This window comes from Telmatherina bonti (genome assembly GCF_933228915.1).
Source record: "Telmatherina bonti genome assembly, chromosome: 1".
NCBI lineage: Eukaryota > Metazoa > Chordata > Actinopteri > Atheriniformes > Telmatherinidae > Telmatherina > Telmatherina bonti.
The window spans coordinates 5769447-5786350 of NC_136619.1; the positions used below are offsets into that span (position 1 = coordinate 5769447).

Consider the following 16904-nt stretch of genomic DNA (forward strand, 5'->3'; position numbering starts at 1 on the left):
GAGGTGACTGTACCCAGATGCATCACTCTTCGTAATGAACTCTAGCATTAAAGGCTTATTAAGGATGTTTTGAGGTCTTTTGTTTTGTGTTTAATAAAGTTTGGGTGTTGTGCAGTGTGACCAGTTTTCATCCCAAGATTTTTCTCTTCTATGAGATTAGAGTTTGCTACCTTTTTGACAGGTTTGATGGTTGAAGAAGATGGTAATACTGCCAGTAACAGTAATTTGGTCCCCATGGTCGACAATAAACACAATAAGTCTTCTTTTAACTGATTTATTCAGCTGAGGCTCTCCCAGTGTTAAATAGTTTTCTCTATTTCCATGAATAGTGTTTGATATTTTATGTCAAACAGACCAGCAGCAGTGGAGTGTGTGTGAAATGGACCATGATGTCTGTCCATGCAGTTTATAGTGAATCACAAAGTGACTTTCTTACAGGCCAGTGACACCCTGTTACACACTGATGAGTGTAAGCAGCTATCATTAACGCTGTGTAAATTTGCATTTTTAGTCCTGATATTCAATCTGAATGAAAATGAAAGAAGAAAAAACCTGTTTAGGGAAAAGTATCGTAAACATTTTGAGACTATAACAACTGTTCTCATATTTCAAGGAGTCTTGCTCCTTGAAAACAACAGCTCCCTCATGTCAGAACAATTTCAAGCATTTGTATTGTTGCACAAAAGACCATTAACTTAAAGAAAAATCCGTAGGATGAAAACTGGTCACTGCTGTTTGTTTCTGTATGAGTTCCAAGAATATTGACCTTTAGCTGTGCCCTGACACTGCTCCGAACATGGAGGAAGTCTGCCATGCTTGTAGGTGTCTGGGTATGTCAGCAGTGGGGAAGAAAGACACAGTGAGAGAGAGAATTAGGTGCAGTTAGGAGGTGCCTTGGGTTGCATCGGGTCATGGTGTGCCTCCCTGCTCTCAGCCTTATGTCAAGGCTTTATTATTTCACCTGCCAAGGTCCTGACCTGCTATATCCAACACAATCCACTTTCTCACTCTCCAGGAAACAGATATTGGTACTACTGCTTATTAAAGACGTATATAGATGCACTAAAACCCAACAGATCTCGTTGCCTTTAACAGCCACATCTAGAAATGTACGACTTAATAAAGATTCCCCGTTGATTCAGTTCTTCCAAAAGACAATTTTACTCATTCTTTTGTTCTTTGCACGATGTTAAAACTGAATACTGTTGGTTAAGGAGAGTTAACTTCCAGAAAAGTCTGTCTGCATCACACCTTAGAGGCATTAGAACGTCCTAAAGCACAAGAATAAAGGATGAAATTACAAGTAAACAAGTTAAAAATGACTTAATGAAAGTTTCATCTTCGGCTCTGCACATTTAAACCTGAACAGATTCAGATTTTTTTGTAAGATGGAAGACATGATTACGCGCGGTGCTTTTGCTTGATGCTAGGAGTCACTGGAAAGCCCGTCCCTAAATCACCATCCCTATCCTATTTGGGCAACCTCTTCTTGCTTCGGTTGATACCGTTCACCTTTTTCTTGCTACGTACCTCATCCTTTCATTCTTTGTGTTCTCCTTTTTTATTTCCGTCCTTTCTTCCTCTTGCCTCAGGGGTGCGTTTGGCAGGTCAACACCTCAGCAGGTGGGGCATTGTGGGCCAGGTGACCTTTGTCTGTCATTGTTTTGCTCCTCACACCTCACCCGGGGAGTAGGGGAAGGAGCTTAGTGGATTCCACCTGCCACTGGCTTTACCATTATGAGGCTCCAGATTGGCATGAGATTTTAATGCACCATGGAAAGTTGAAAAGGTCCCAAATATTTTGATACTCAGTCGAGAGTTTGTAAATAGCAGATGCATTGAAGAGTGAGTGCAGATCACGCTGCAGATGAAGTTTACGCCGATCTATATCCAGCCAACTGAATGCAACCGATGCAAGCCGTTCCTATGTAGACGACGGCAGAAGCAATGCTAGATTGCAAATGTGATTTGCATTTGTGCAAGCTGCAAGATGCACCTTGAGTGAGTAAGGAGGATGAAGATGAAATGAAATACCCAAATGCTACCTCTGCTGGGGCCTGATTGAGTTCAGGTGGCTGGGAAGTGTCTTACCCACGGCTAGTTGTCAGTGAAGGATCTGCTGTCTTCTCATCTCTGTGTGCTGCAGGGCTAACTGGTGAACATCGGGTGTGTTGCTTTGACGGATGTTCATGTGCCTCCTGTGTTGTGGGGGGACAGGCCACTGACACTTCATATTTCAAAAGCAAGGTCTGAGTAGGAAATGAAGATTGATGCAGAAAAATGGTGTGGCAACCCATTGCCTTTCTTGTCCATATATTATCATTTACACATGCGTGGCATCTTTGTGCATAACTGTATCACTATATGCATGTACATGGTGCCACACATATTCACATGGGGCTGGGTGGGGGTTCTTCTCCTCTGTTATTAGAGACCAGTCATACAATTGCATTTGATCTCCAAATAAACAGGGAATCAGTCCATCTCCTTTGTGAAGATGGCAGATGTGATGGACGAGCACATTAGCATTGAAGACAACATTAGATTTGCTCAAAATTATTGATCTTTTGTTTGTGAGCCAAGTCGGCGATAAATAACAGTGCATGGAAGATGTGACTCATTATCGCTGTGCCAAAAGCCCGACAGACCTCTGTCAAAGCACACTCCTTCCCCCTCTCTTCCTTCTTCCTTTCATCTCCATCACTACAAACCAATTTAATCTGTTTTTAATCCTTCCCTCTTTTCTATGACTGGTGACTTTAATGCAAGGCCTCACTGTCACTATCTGATTCCCTTAAAATTTTAATCCTGTGCTGATAACCCTTTATTATTACATATTACACACACACACACACACACACACACACACACACACACACACACACACACACACACACACACACACAGACAGCAGGACTCTCTCACTTACATTCTCACACACACAAATATGTACACACAACGTTTAGTGGCTCTCTTGGTGTTTTATTCCTTTTTACCTTCTTAGTGAAGAAAAAATCCTTTTATCACACAATGGGTAATTTATATCCATTACCAGCGTTTTCAATCCTTTTCAGCACGGCTGTCACTGCCTTTGGCACACTCGTGATTAATGTGATCTAATAATAGTCTGCCATTATATTTCCTTTAGTAAAACATGTACCAACATCCTTTTCAGCTCCACAAAATTCATTGCCCCTTAAAACATTTTCCCCTTTTGGTTTGAAAGGAAAGATTGCTGTTTTTTTTTTTTTTTTTTCAAGCTTTCCTCCTCTTCTCCTCCTTGGAGGTGATTATTTGTCAGGGTGAGGGATAAGGTGAGGAGGTGGTGGTGGTGGGGGTTAGTGATATCACCTCCTTGTTTTGAGACACTTATGACAATGATGAGATTTGTGGTTAAAGCTGGTTTGTTTGAACACATTTGGGTCAGACTGGGTTTCTGGTTGTCTGATAAAAAGCACATTTTTCAGACGTCTGATGTGGAGGATGACAATAGTTCCCCTCTTTTTCTTAAAGAATTTTAAAATGAAGTATAATTTACTTCATCTTGTTTGTAGAAACCCAGGACATCAAAATATGTAACCTTTACATTTGACAGACAATTTAATTATATTTACATTATCTACTGTTCAAATGCTGGGCCACTTTTTATTTTTGTTTGATTATTTTTTCCATTTTCCTCCATTTGGAGAAAAAAATTATATATATATATATATATATATATATATATATATATATATATATATATATATATATATATATATATATATATATATATATATATATATATATATATATATGATACCTGGAATATATATATATATATATATATATATATATATATATATATATATATATATATATATATATATATATATGATACCTGGAATATATATATATATATATATATATATATATATATATATATATATATATATATATATATATATATATATATATATATATATATATATATATATAAATAAATACACATGGGGTCTGTCCCAGCCACACAGCTTGAGCCAGTCTTCCACTCATGGGACACTTTTCACATGGGAACGTTCCAGTGTCTCATCCCCCCCACCTCCCCTTCCAAAGGAACACTCACATATGAGTAATACCTGGACTTCATGCACACACACACATGCATGAGAAAAGTCATACACACACACACACACAATCCTGGCTCCCTCCTACAAAATAGGTTAACCCTTACTGGGTTCTCAGACTTGTATCCAGGATGAACAGGTGGTACCAAAAACATGGGCATCCATTTCCTCATGACTTATCCTAGTTTATGCGTCTGAAAGCCAGAACACAGCCACATGGAAGCACTAGATAGTTGATATACGTGTGCAGTGTGAGCGTTTGTTTTTGTGTCCCTGACCCCAGAATCTGGCTTTACCAAACACAGCTGTCAACACTTTACATTGACGTCTCCTCCCCTTTTGTCTTCCACTGCTCTTTTCCCAAATTTTCCCCTTCAGTCCCTCTATTCAGGATCCTTCCATTAAAGATAACTTGTATTGAGCAGCTTCTTGTTCCATTCAGCACCCCCCCACCTCCCTGCACCCTCCTGTCTCAAGTGAACCTTTCCCAGCAGAAGAAATCGAAGGTAAACCTCTTCTGAGAAAAAAAAGGAACAATCCACTTTGGATCTTTTATGTATCACTCTCCCATGGATGAGGTGATGTAAAACTGTTTCAGAGAAACACATAAAAAATCACCTGACCACACAGCATATGAGCAGTCTGTCTCACAGTCCCTACAACACGTTTTTGCTCTCTTGTGATCTAGGTCTCAGCTCCTCCGAACCCTGAATGTTGTGAGCCAGTGTGCAAAGACATAAAGAGAGAGGTGCCATGCCGACTAGAGCTGAGGGGATAAACATAAACAGAGCAGAAAGAAAGAAGGTTTCTCTCTGAGTCAGCATGTTTTAGTAAAGTCTGATTAAACAAGATAGGAAACCATTTGGGATAGTAAATAACAGAGGTGTCAAAATCTTGCTTAATGACCTGGATATCTATTGCATGAAATATGTATCTGCATATCTATGCCGGAGCTGCATTTTCTCCTCCCTTTAATGCCTTAATGTGCAGAAAGAGTCTAAATGTTGAACAGAAATGCTCTGGAAATGAAAACAAGTTGTCTCTTCAGATTTTCCTGACTGAAAAAAAAAAACCTATTAGGTTTTTGGAAACATGTTACATGAAACACATTGATCACAGGTAGTAGTGCTGTTTTATTTATGAAAAAAATATTGATAAATATGTAAACGCATCGGGATTCAAATTGTTTTCATATTTTATATTTATAATAATTTATTGTTCAGCCATGCTGAGACCAAACGTCCCAGTTTTAACATATATGAAGTTCTTGTATCTTTGCCCAGGATACTCATCACATCGCATCTGCAACTCTTTTTAGGGATATTTTTTCTCTTTTAAATGATATATTTCATGTATTGACTTTATGTCATTAATTTTTTTACTGAACTTTATGGATGATTTTTGTCATCCAAAATAAAGACAACAGATGTGGCTTTTCATGTATACAATTTAATAAATACACAAAATCACCAACCAGTATTTACTGCAAATATTACTGCAGCCTTCAGATATGTAAAGAAAAAAAAATCATGAAGAAAAAAATAGAAGTTAATAAAATGTTTAATAGTGAGCAGGGCAAGGGCAGAGAGGCGGACCACCAGGAGGAAGAGCCGGAGTTACTCACTGCAGTCAGCAGTGCATCAGTCGATTCACCTTCCCTCCTGTTTCCAGGGTAGGGAACCCCTTTCTGAGGAGGGGATGCAAGAGATGCTATTCAGAGAGCAGCGGGGGTGGGAGGGTGAGGGTTAGCGGTGAACTCAGCATTCTCCTTATCTCCTCTCTCTCTCTCTCTCTCTCTCTGTGTGTGTCTCACAGGGCTTCCTGATCAGTGTCGACCAGAAGCAGAGCTGAAGCTGGCTTAACGGGGCTAAGCACACTGTCACGCTGTCTAAGAAACTACCCCCACTCGCCGTCTGAGGTGACTAAGGGTTTCCAGGGAAGTGGGACTGTAGGAAGAAACAGTGGAAGTTTTCTGTATATTTGCTGACATAATAATAATAATAATAATAATAATAATGTTATTATTATTATTATTATTATTATTATTATTATTATTATATTATATTATATTATATTATATTATATATTATTATATATTATTATATATAATAATAATAATAATAATAATAATAATAATAATATGATAATTATTTTAGTTTTTATTGTTGAATAGTAAAAGAAGAAGTGATGGGGATTAATATGGTTGTAGTCATTTAAATTGCACACACACACATTTATAGACAGACATGCACAATGCAGTCGTCTGGGGTGTCCGATGTAAGTGGACGTACAGACGGACTGCATGAGCATATCAACAGATAATTCCCTTTAATCCCATTAGTTCTCCGATGTGGGAGGTTACTTTATCTTTAAGTACACACTGGTCATGCCTCTTGTCATTTTCCAACAGTGTCCAAACCAACAACTGTGACCATGCAGATAATGGTACTGATATCCATTTGTAAGTGGCTCAACTTATGTTTGAGGTGTTTAGATACAAAAAAAAAGGTGCAAGTCAAGCCTTGAAAGATGTGTGGCAGATTGAGCCTTTAGATCCCAGAGCCACTGCAGCAGTGTGTGTGATGGACTCAGTGGAAACGCTGCAGGCCTGTGTGGGCCTGACTCTCTGGCATTCTTCGAAGATGCAAGGTTAGTTCACCTAGCAACTATTTCTTATCCAGCTGTGGAAATGCCTTTGCCGTCATATTGGGAATATCTAGCCAAGGTGTGGATGAACAGTTTGCATTCATCTGTTAATAGCAAGGCTAATACATAAAGGCTTGGTAGAGATTTATTTCTGTTGATATTAAATTGGGAGTTTACTGTGATGCCAGTTTGGCATTTTAATTTTGTACATTGACAAAAGTAGTGTCTATACTCACATTACTTTCTCTTGTTCTTTCTTTTTCTTAACTGGGATGTTTCTATATGAATATATGTATCAGTATCTGTATGTGTGTGTGTGTGTGTGTGTGTGTGTGTGCATGTAGCTCTGTGTGGTTGTAAAGCCAGCCATTTGACAAAAATGTCTGAATAATTTAGCACTCACATAATTTTTTCTAATGTCATTCTTTAGAATGTGACTCTGTCACACTAACAAATGCATATGTCAGAAAGTTCAGGGGATTTTGTAGAGTGCCTGTGAACAGTGAGTGATGGCAAGCAGCCGACTCTTTCCCTCTTGTCTAACTAACAGCTCTGTGTGAGCCATGTGCACCATATTCCTTTCTCAGAACTAACACCATGGTGAATTGAAACAAAAAGGCCACATATTTTATTTATGTGTCAAAAGTCTGGTGAAAGGAGGGTACCGAGGAGGAATCCGTTGGCTGATATCCTTCCATCCATGTTGATCAGTTCTCACAGACAGGGAGAGATATGGAAGGAGCATGCACATGAAGGAGGAAAAGAAAAAGAAAAAGCTGAAATGCTGCTCATATTGACTTGTCTAAGAAATACAGGCTTAGAATACAGACATGGTTGGTTTAAATGTCCACGTAACCCCTGAGCTGTCACAAGTGGGCGTGCTGTTGGCCACACTGACATGGATTGTTCTTAACTATTGACTTCAGGGGGACATAGTGCGTTGTAACAAACCAGTAGATGCAAAGTCCCCAATCATCCATAACACGACCCCTTTCTTCATCTCATCGGCCAGAATCAGCAAACCTTTCTTTTTCGTGACAACTCTCAGCTCGCTAACTTGCAACTTTTTGTGAAACTTTTAACTGCAACTTTTAATATTCCTTTGCAGATATTGCAACGAGGTCATACTTGTACAGATATATGTTTCTGCATAACTCTCAGCCCACACAGAAAGCCAGATTTTAGGTATTTAATCAAAGCAGAAAGACTTAAAAGCACATGGCCCTCAGAAATGATGCAGTGTGTAGGTCGAATGCTAATTGGTTGAAAGTCAGCTCGAGCCGGGAGGGGCTGATAATAAAATTCATCACCAAGACAACAAAGCATCAAAAATGATAAAGATGAAGCACTGATAGTGGCTACACTGGACAGTGTTCGTTAGTTTTCTAAGTTTTTTCTCACTGCGTAGTTAAAAACTTGAAGACAGCATCAGTAAAAACAAGAGTCGTTTGACTGTTCCAAATATTTCTGAGACTGTAATACAAATAATTCAGCATATGTGATTGGTGGTGTGATTGGCAAAAACCACCACTCTTTGGTCTGTCAGTGGGAGAGCACTCTGATTGGCTGATCACCATGCTGAATGGGTGGGAAAAGGAAGTTCTGACAGAAAGCTTCGGGATAGATCAAAGTATCACACACAACCTCTTCTCATTTGTAAGTTTTATCGCTCCAAAACACTTTTCACAAGAATATAGATATTAGGGCTGTGATGGTATGCATTTGTCCTGATTCAATTCTAATTTTTTTGGTCCCAATTCAATTTAAATTGTGATTCTTACAATTCTTCGATATTGCTGAGTTTTGTCGAAAAAAGAAAAAGTACAAAGTTTTTTTTTTTTTGCTCGTTATTTTTCTTGACTTCAATTATGAAAAAACAGAGTAGCTAGACCATCATACTGCTGCAATAATGCCCAAGAAGACAAATAAAAAGATCAATAAAAACAATAAAAAATGACAAAAATTTTATAATAAATTCTTTTTATTTGTTTAAAAAAAAAAAATAAATAAAAAAAAATTCAGTTTTAAATTTGTGAAACAAAAAATCCCGATATTCAATTTTTCGATTTGATTTCCCCAGCCCTAAAGGACAAGTAGACCAAAGAAACCAAACACCAACATGTAGCAATGATTCAGGATGGACCAGGTCTGGATCATGTGAATAAAAAACACAAAGCAAACTCTGATTTGTTTACAATTTTCCCTTCTTTGTCTTTAGGCTTCTCTAATTAAGTGACGTAGTATCACCCACTTCTGCTGTTGTCCTCTTGCGCAAATGTGAAATATATGTCCTCTGTGTCACTCAGACATTGTCTTTAATGTGTGTTTATGTGCTATTTTTCTGGCCATATGGTGGCAATATGAGGAGACACAGCAAGGGGCCTCAGTTCTGCTGCTTCTTGGCAATGGCCTAGTGTATAGGGGACTTTGGATACCTTGGACTTCACTTGTGAGGTTTAGTGTTGTTCTTAGTCGCAAACCATATCCCAAGAAACAATATTTCAAGCTTCTCTTGAAGGATATTTGACCAAGTATAGCAGTAGCTCAAAACAGGAGATACATTTTACATCCATTTCTTGAAAGTGTGAAGAAGAATGGATGGATTCCAGGTAACATCACAAACTTACACTTGCCGTCTCATTTTTAAACACAAACAAATAAAAACAACCAGTGTAGCCTCCACATTTGTCAATATTTGCTATTAAAAACATGATCCCCATGAACATGATCCAGTATTTTCAGCTGCTGCAACTCATCACATTCCTACAATATAAATTACAAATACACTGCAACATTTTGTCAAGATATGACCACACATGCAATTCTTTTACTCCAATGAGACTCATACAGCTCCAGAACACTGAGACAGCAGATTTGTGTTTAATTGCTTCAAGGAATCTGCCATTTTTATCCACTTTCAAATAGGTCTTCCATTTGACCATTGGGAAATAGAGACAAGCTTTCTTCCACTCTGTCACTACCTGGCACAAGGACATGAGTGGAAGGGGAATGGAATTAAAGAGCAGTTAAAGAAAACTAGAGAAAAGAGCAGAGACTGTGCACGGGGCCATAAAAGGGATAGTTTAACCATTGATCGAGAGCAGTGGTGGAAATGGCAGCAGTAAATCAATTTTATCTTGGAGCAGCTAAAGAGTGTTTTCTAATGAGGTTAATGCCACGTAATGGCTAAATTCCTCTGCTTAAAAGATGCCCTCAAGGTGGTGGCAAGAGATAGATGTCGCCATAGAAGGCTTAACACTTCACCATTCAACCCCACAGCAGAAGTATGCCTCTTTTCCTTCAGGGAGAGTACATGTTAAATTACATTATTCCTTCATCTAAACAGCTTGTTTTATTAACGCATAGATTCATCTGTAACTTAGACCGGACATTTAGAAAATGATTAATCTCATGTCTACCTCTCAAACCACAATTGTAGTACATAAAACACATGAATAAAGCAGAATATATATCACTTCAATACTTTAAACAACTGCAGTTGTGCCAGTAAAAAAGAGCACTCATCACCTCAGTGCTAGCTAGCAAGGCAGCATATTGAAAGGGCTTGTGTTGCTAGCAACACAACAAACAGACAGAACCCTTATCAGTTCAGTTATCTTCTGAATTGTAGCTCTTATGACATTGCTTATGATGATATGGATAAGATGTTACTATAAGAGTAAAGAGAAAAGACATTGGCATCAGCAAAGTACACAACATATAGCCAGGTTTAGCGGAAAGACCTGTGAGGCTTTAGCATCGACTAACTCGTTAGCATACTGAGCAGTCTCATTGGCTTTGTCAGGGTCGGAGTTAAAATTGACTGTTTTCATTGTGAACATTCACAGCATTCAAGTGCTTAATTTATTAAGTTTTCCTTGATAAGTTATCTTGTCAGAATAAAAAGGGCTTCTGAAACTGCTTTAGACCATGGGGAATTTGATAAAAATATCACATTAGTGTCAATTTGGTTCAAAGGGTCTAAACACTGGCAAAATTGTGTAATGGCCAGGTTTTAAAAAGACAAGCTGGCATATCTAATTTTCTCTGAAAGTCCAGACCTCAACAGCTACTTGCTTCAATCAAACACAATGCAGAAGTTTCTTCTCTGCTGTGGTCAGACACAGCTTTACAAAGCGTCAGCTTTACAAAACGTCAGGGAGTGCACGCCGATATTCTTGCTCGACAGTTGTGGGACTGAACGGGTGGGTGGGTTTTAAACAGAAGAAAGTTGGTTCCCAGCTGGAACCTGTCTAAAGGTAATTACGATGTGTAAAATACAAACACAACAGTGTCAACCAATGTCTGCTGATCAGGCAGCATCTTTCTGTTTTATAGCTTTATTTCCTGAATGCGCTCCTCTGTAACTCTCAATGGGCGGGGGTTTTGCGGAAGTACTTAGGTGGAAGCAGAGCTGTTGGGATTCAACAACTGAGACAACTTTAGCTGTTACTTTATATACAGGGTATCCTACAGCATCCAATATCAGGACTAATCATGATACAAGCTAGCTAGCTAGCATGTAAGCAGACCCAGACATGTTAAAATATTACATTACACAAATTACATTAGTTAGTAATGGAAGCATAAAGAATCCTCTTAGTCTTCTGTGAGAGTGATCTGAAGAGTCTTTAAACTGTAAACTAGACTCCCCCATAATGTTGCTGATGGAAAGCAGCTCACAATCAGCAAGTGTCTTTTTGTGATCTGGGCTCATAATGGGCACAGCACATAGAGGGAGAGGCTCCGAGAAGTCATGGACTGGGAGGAATTATCGAATCTACCTGCACTGATGGTGGATTTGATGCTGCGGTTTTAGTGAGTGAAAAGGAATAGAGCAAGTAACTCTGCGTGCTGTTATCGCTCATGAGAAAAAACTATGTTTCATCCATAGAATTTCATGAATCCAAAACCAAAGCTAGTGTAAATCTTTCTGTAGAAGTGAAGTCATGAGATTAGGGTGAGTCAAGGTAACGTCCTCTGAAGTGATGGAAAAATGCCAAGTCCGTGCTTAAATATGTGTGAAAAAAAATGAGTACAACCAGTGCGCAGCTTGAAACTTAAGGAAAGTTCATCTCTATAGACCTCTAGCATTGATCACTGGGGCCCTAAAGCTATTATCATGATCTAATTAGGTTTAACATAAGTCTGTGTCACGGCCCGGTGCAAGGCTGCCTTGTCCCCAATTCCACACTTTCACAGCACCCCTATTTAAAAATAGCACACATGTGCCACATGAATACTAATACTTTTCTCTCCAGCCACAGTAACATCTACTTTAATGTCAGACCACTGTCTGAGCGAAGAGAATGATGTAATCCTTTTCAAGTGGGGATACCTCCCAGGTTCCCCTCGCTTGTCAAGCTGCACGTTGCCGCTCTTATTATACATTAAAAAGAAACCGTCTTTGGGAAAATGCAAAACAACCACTAATGTTAGGACATTATACTGAAAAATATGTGTTTAGATGCAACATGCAGCTTTTTATATAAGTGCACTTTTGCTTTTTTAAAATGCAAAATTTAACTACTGACATTAAAGTCATCCTGTATCCTGTATAAAAAAAAAAAGGTCATCCTGTATGTTTCAAAAGAAACCAAAAAGTTTTTTTTCCTACAATGTGTGGAATATTTTGAACAACAAAATTATTATTTTAATCATTATTAATTTTCTTTCATTTAAAAAAATATATTTTGACTTTATTAACAAAGTATTTATTTTAAACTTAATCAAGTAACTTTTTTTTAAACAACATATTTTTCATTTTGGTGAAATAAATCATTAATTTATTTTCTATATTGCTTAGTTCAATTCAGGATTAAATATATTATTTTACTATTTTTTTAAATTATTTTTTTATTTATTTTTTAATTATTGAAGTATTGATGAGGTACTTTAATTTTCCTACTGTTACAACATCTTATTTAGTCAGACGTTTTTGTAAAGCTTTTTTTAATTCTTCAAATTACATTCATCTGTGAAGTGTAAACAATCATTTTCTACTTAAAATCTGAGAAACATTTGCTCTAATGGAACTCATGGCCAGCGATTACTAATAGTACTACTATTACATACAGTCCCTCTCATGTACTGTATTGTGTCTGTGTTGAGGTGCTTTAATACTGTACAGCTGTGAATTACCTGCTCTGACAGCTTGTTCATTTTCAACACAGTTAGCAGCAATCGTGTGCATGGCTGGCACAGTGGGTGGCTGCGACCATGTGCACCCTTTTCCCTCCCTTCCCCTAGCACTGATGCACACACACACACACACACACACACACACACACACACACACACACACACACACACACACACACACACACACATGCAGATAGAGATTCTCAAACAACATCTCTCATGTAAAACTTGTAGAAAGCAGACTGGATACTGTGAGCCTTGCCCTCTTCAAAAAGCAATTTTTTTTCCAATGCAGCACAATTTAGGTATCCACTACAGACTTATTACTTTAGGGTCAGGCTGAAGAACGATGCCTCAGCCCCAAGTAGAAAAGACTGTTCTTATGAATACTTCTAAGTAAGAAATGCATATAGCCTTTTAAATGTGTCCGTGCTTTTCTGAAGGACCACTCTCACCAAACGAAGGCCCTTCTTCTCCCCCTGCCTCCCTCTTTTGATTGATATGTGAAATCCGTCTCTCTGCAGCTCTGAAGGCAGTCCCTGTGTGTGTCTGAAAGGTGCTCATTGTTGTGTAGAGACCACTTTGTCAAGAAACAATCCTGTTCCCAAGGAAGCTGAGAACGTCTTAAAAAAAAGATACATTGGCAATCCTTAATTTTACGTGTGAGGTCATTTTAATCCTGATTAATTTTTATAGTAACGGTTGTAGTTCAATGGCTGGACGGCCTAATGCTCCAAAAGAAGGGACAAAATAAAGGGGGAATAGGAAAGAAAGAAAAACCCACCCACAGACCCGTTAAACAATACTTAACCTAGAGTGTCGCAGAGAGCGAGGAGGGAGGGTAGACGCCTTTGTTGTTGGGCACATTGGGGTGTATTTAAGTTTTACAAAGAAGATTGTGTGAATGGAGACTTGATTTTTGCTGCAAGGTTTAAAATAAGCGTTCTAAGGACAGAGTTTTGTGGGCATCGGGTTTGTGTAGAGTAATCTGGTAGGCCTCCGAAGAAGAGGAGGCATTGTCTCTGAGCCGTTAGCAAACAGGACGGCAACAAGCTTCCATACCAGCCTCCATCTATCACGTATGAGGCATTATCCTCATTGGACATATTTGATGTAGCTGGACCCACACAGTGTCATCCTTTTCTTCTTTTTGACAGTAAAACTCTCCAACCGGCTTTGTTGTGCAAACTAATGGTTTTTTGAGCAGCCATTTATCAGGGTCCGGGTCGTGTTTTGTTTTGACCCTTTGGCCTCTGCTAGGCTCAGGCAGGATACGACCGGCCGTGCTGGAGTTTTAGGCAGTGGATAAACACAAACTTATTTTATTTCCCTGCATCTTCAAAATGTTTTCAGAGCGCATACATGGAAACTATCGTTTCCATGTATGCTATCTTTTTTTAAAAAAAAAAAAAGATAGCAGGGTGAGACCAAATAGCCTGATTCATAGTGGTTATTTGTGTATCATGCAGCTGAAACACAGCAGGGGGCAAAGCGTGGTCTTTACTAAGTACATCTTTTTCCTGCTCAGTTTCTCTTTAGCTGAGTTTGCGGCCTGTCTTCCTGATATAATCTCAGCATTTTTGATCATCCCAAAAATAACGAGTGTAGGAGTCTGCAAGTTTGGCTGGTGTGATTGTGATGTGGCAGTCAAGTTGGCGGACAGATGCACGCCGCTCCGGTTAGGTGACACAGCCGCTTGATCCTTTCAAACTCCTGCTGCTAGAAAACGTAAAAAACAATTCTATTACCTCTGATCCACCAGCCTGGTGTCTTAGTAAGAGATTTTTTTAAAAAAAAGACAATGTTCCTCCTTTTTCCTCTAATCGCCCCCTTCATTTATTTCTTTGCTTATTCCCTCCTTTATTCCCCCTCTGTTCCGAGATGCAGGGATCCAAGTGCGCAGTGGTGCATTACTAAGGACACCTGCTCTGTTGACGTGGCCAGGCAGATTGACTGTGCAGCGGTGTGTGTATGTGGGAGCATGTGTGCTTGTACTCATTCATCAGGTTTTTCAAAGCTGAGACAAGGACCAACCCCATCAATTTCTGCTGAAGTGAGTCTGTGGAATCCGGCTTCAAATGTTGCCATAACTGGTTTCCTCTAATGGAACTCATGGCTAGCGATTATAATACTAATAGTACTGCTATTACATACAGGTTACATAACTGGTTTCCAGTTTGGGTCCTCAAACTGGTCGCAAGGACCCAGTTTGGTCACCAAAGTAATGAAAACATTCAGTTGCACAGTGGAGAGGTACCATGTGCAGGACAGAGAGAAGTCAGAAAAGATGGTTGTGTTTTTACTAATCTGTGTTACTTGAAAATGATTGACAGCAGTTCTCCATGCTAGTAGGAATTAGCATGAAACTGTAGCACAGCTGACTTCTGCTGTAACCATGGGAGAAGAAGTGACCGCTCTCCACACCGTTTCATCAGTTCTTCAAAGGAAAAAAAAAAAAAGAAAAAGAAGCAAGTCCTCTTTCCAGAGGGTAAAAATGAACAAAAGAGGGAGCTTTCAATGCCCAGGAGGGAACAATATGTTCTGTTATATTATACTGTACTTTCTCCATTGCTCTGCTTGGAGAAAAAGATTGGAGGTGAAGGAGGCGCGAGGCGGGCGAAAAGGAATATTTCGCCATCTTATTACTGACATTTGAATGAGTTCTGTTCACATCCACTCTTAAAGCCCCACCGTGCACCCCCCCCCCCCCCCCCCGACTGACATACAAAAAAATTCTTATTCGCTTACTATGTAGGTCACATTACAGTGGTGTCTAGCTATTGGACATGGGCTTAGATAACTGTTTGTCGAGTATTAAATGCTTTCGCTGCATCAGCAGCCTATGCCACTGGTATTTCTCACACAGCTGTGCAACTGAAAAGAGGCAGCTCCGCAGCAAAATTCATGCCACACTTGTGCACATGCACACACATGCTTTCAAAGGCTGTTTTTTCCATGTGCATGTGTGTGGGTGTAAAGTTAAGAAATCTTTTTTATGTAAAACATTCACTTTTCACAGATAAAAAGTGCCTAAAGTGAAAATGAAAAGAGGTCTTGAAAGGCGGCTGGGGCAGCACCTGTAAATGAGGCCTGCGTTTTGGTGAATAGGAGCTAAACCCATTGACCTGAGGCGCTAACTCAAGCAGATGAATCTTTGCTTTTCTTTCCTCTTATCCCTGTTTGCTTTGGGTGACCTTGCTTACCAGCCTTGATGCAGTGTGTTCACATAGCACTGCCCTAATGGCTTAGATAGGCCCCAGTGTTGTCAGTACTTTCCACTGAAACCACCCCTCCAAATTTAACCCTCCGCTCCTCAATTTTACTCCTGGTGTTTGATACAAACGCTGCAACCCCTGATTTAAAAATGGCCTGGTGAAGGTGCAGGGCAGAGGAGAAAATTGCACTTGCTTTTATAGCAGCAGGATCCAGTCAAGGAGTGAAGTGTTCACTTAAAACAGAGAGGCAGGAGACGGGAAGGGCGCAGAGCTGCGGTACAGTTTCACCCTCAGTTGTCTTCGCATGAAATGAAAGATGCAAGAGGTACGTGTGTGCGTGTTTGTCAGTTTTCCTCCCCTCCTTCTGTCCTTTGTATGAAATGAGCCCAGATGGTGATTGATTTTTCAAGTGCTGACATCCCTGCTTGAGGAGCACCCCTCCATTCTGCACATGCACACACACACACACACACACACACACACACACACACACACACACACACACACACACACGCATACCCTTCTTTGTGCAGAGCAAGTCAGGCACACTAACATCTCGGTGCCATCATCCTCTTTGTGACTGCCAGCAACCACTATTGATTGACAAAAGTATGCATGCAAACAAATACACACCATTTCTCTCACACACACACACGACACACACACACAAGGACACAATCATGCAGTCATCCAAACACATAAACACAGAGCAAGAGGTCATTTGCAGTCTGCCCTCATTTGCAGGTGCTGCTTTAAAAATGCAAACATGCAAATGATGTTAAACGAGGTGATAAAT

General features: G+C 39.5%; 1 protein-coding gene across 1 annotated transcript in view; it reads left to right on the forward strand.

Moving 5' to 3' along the window:
- znf536 (zinc finger protein 536) overlaps positions 1-16904 on the forward strand; it is a 166059-nt gene that overhangs the window by 11084 nt on the left and 138071 nt on the right. Inside the window, exon 2 of the mRNA XM_079243641.1 lies at positions 5922-6024. The gene's annotated coding sequence lies outside the window, so the exon portion shown is untranslated. The remainder of the gene's footprint in view (positions 1-5921; positions 6025-16904) is intronic.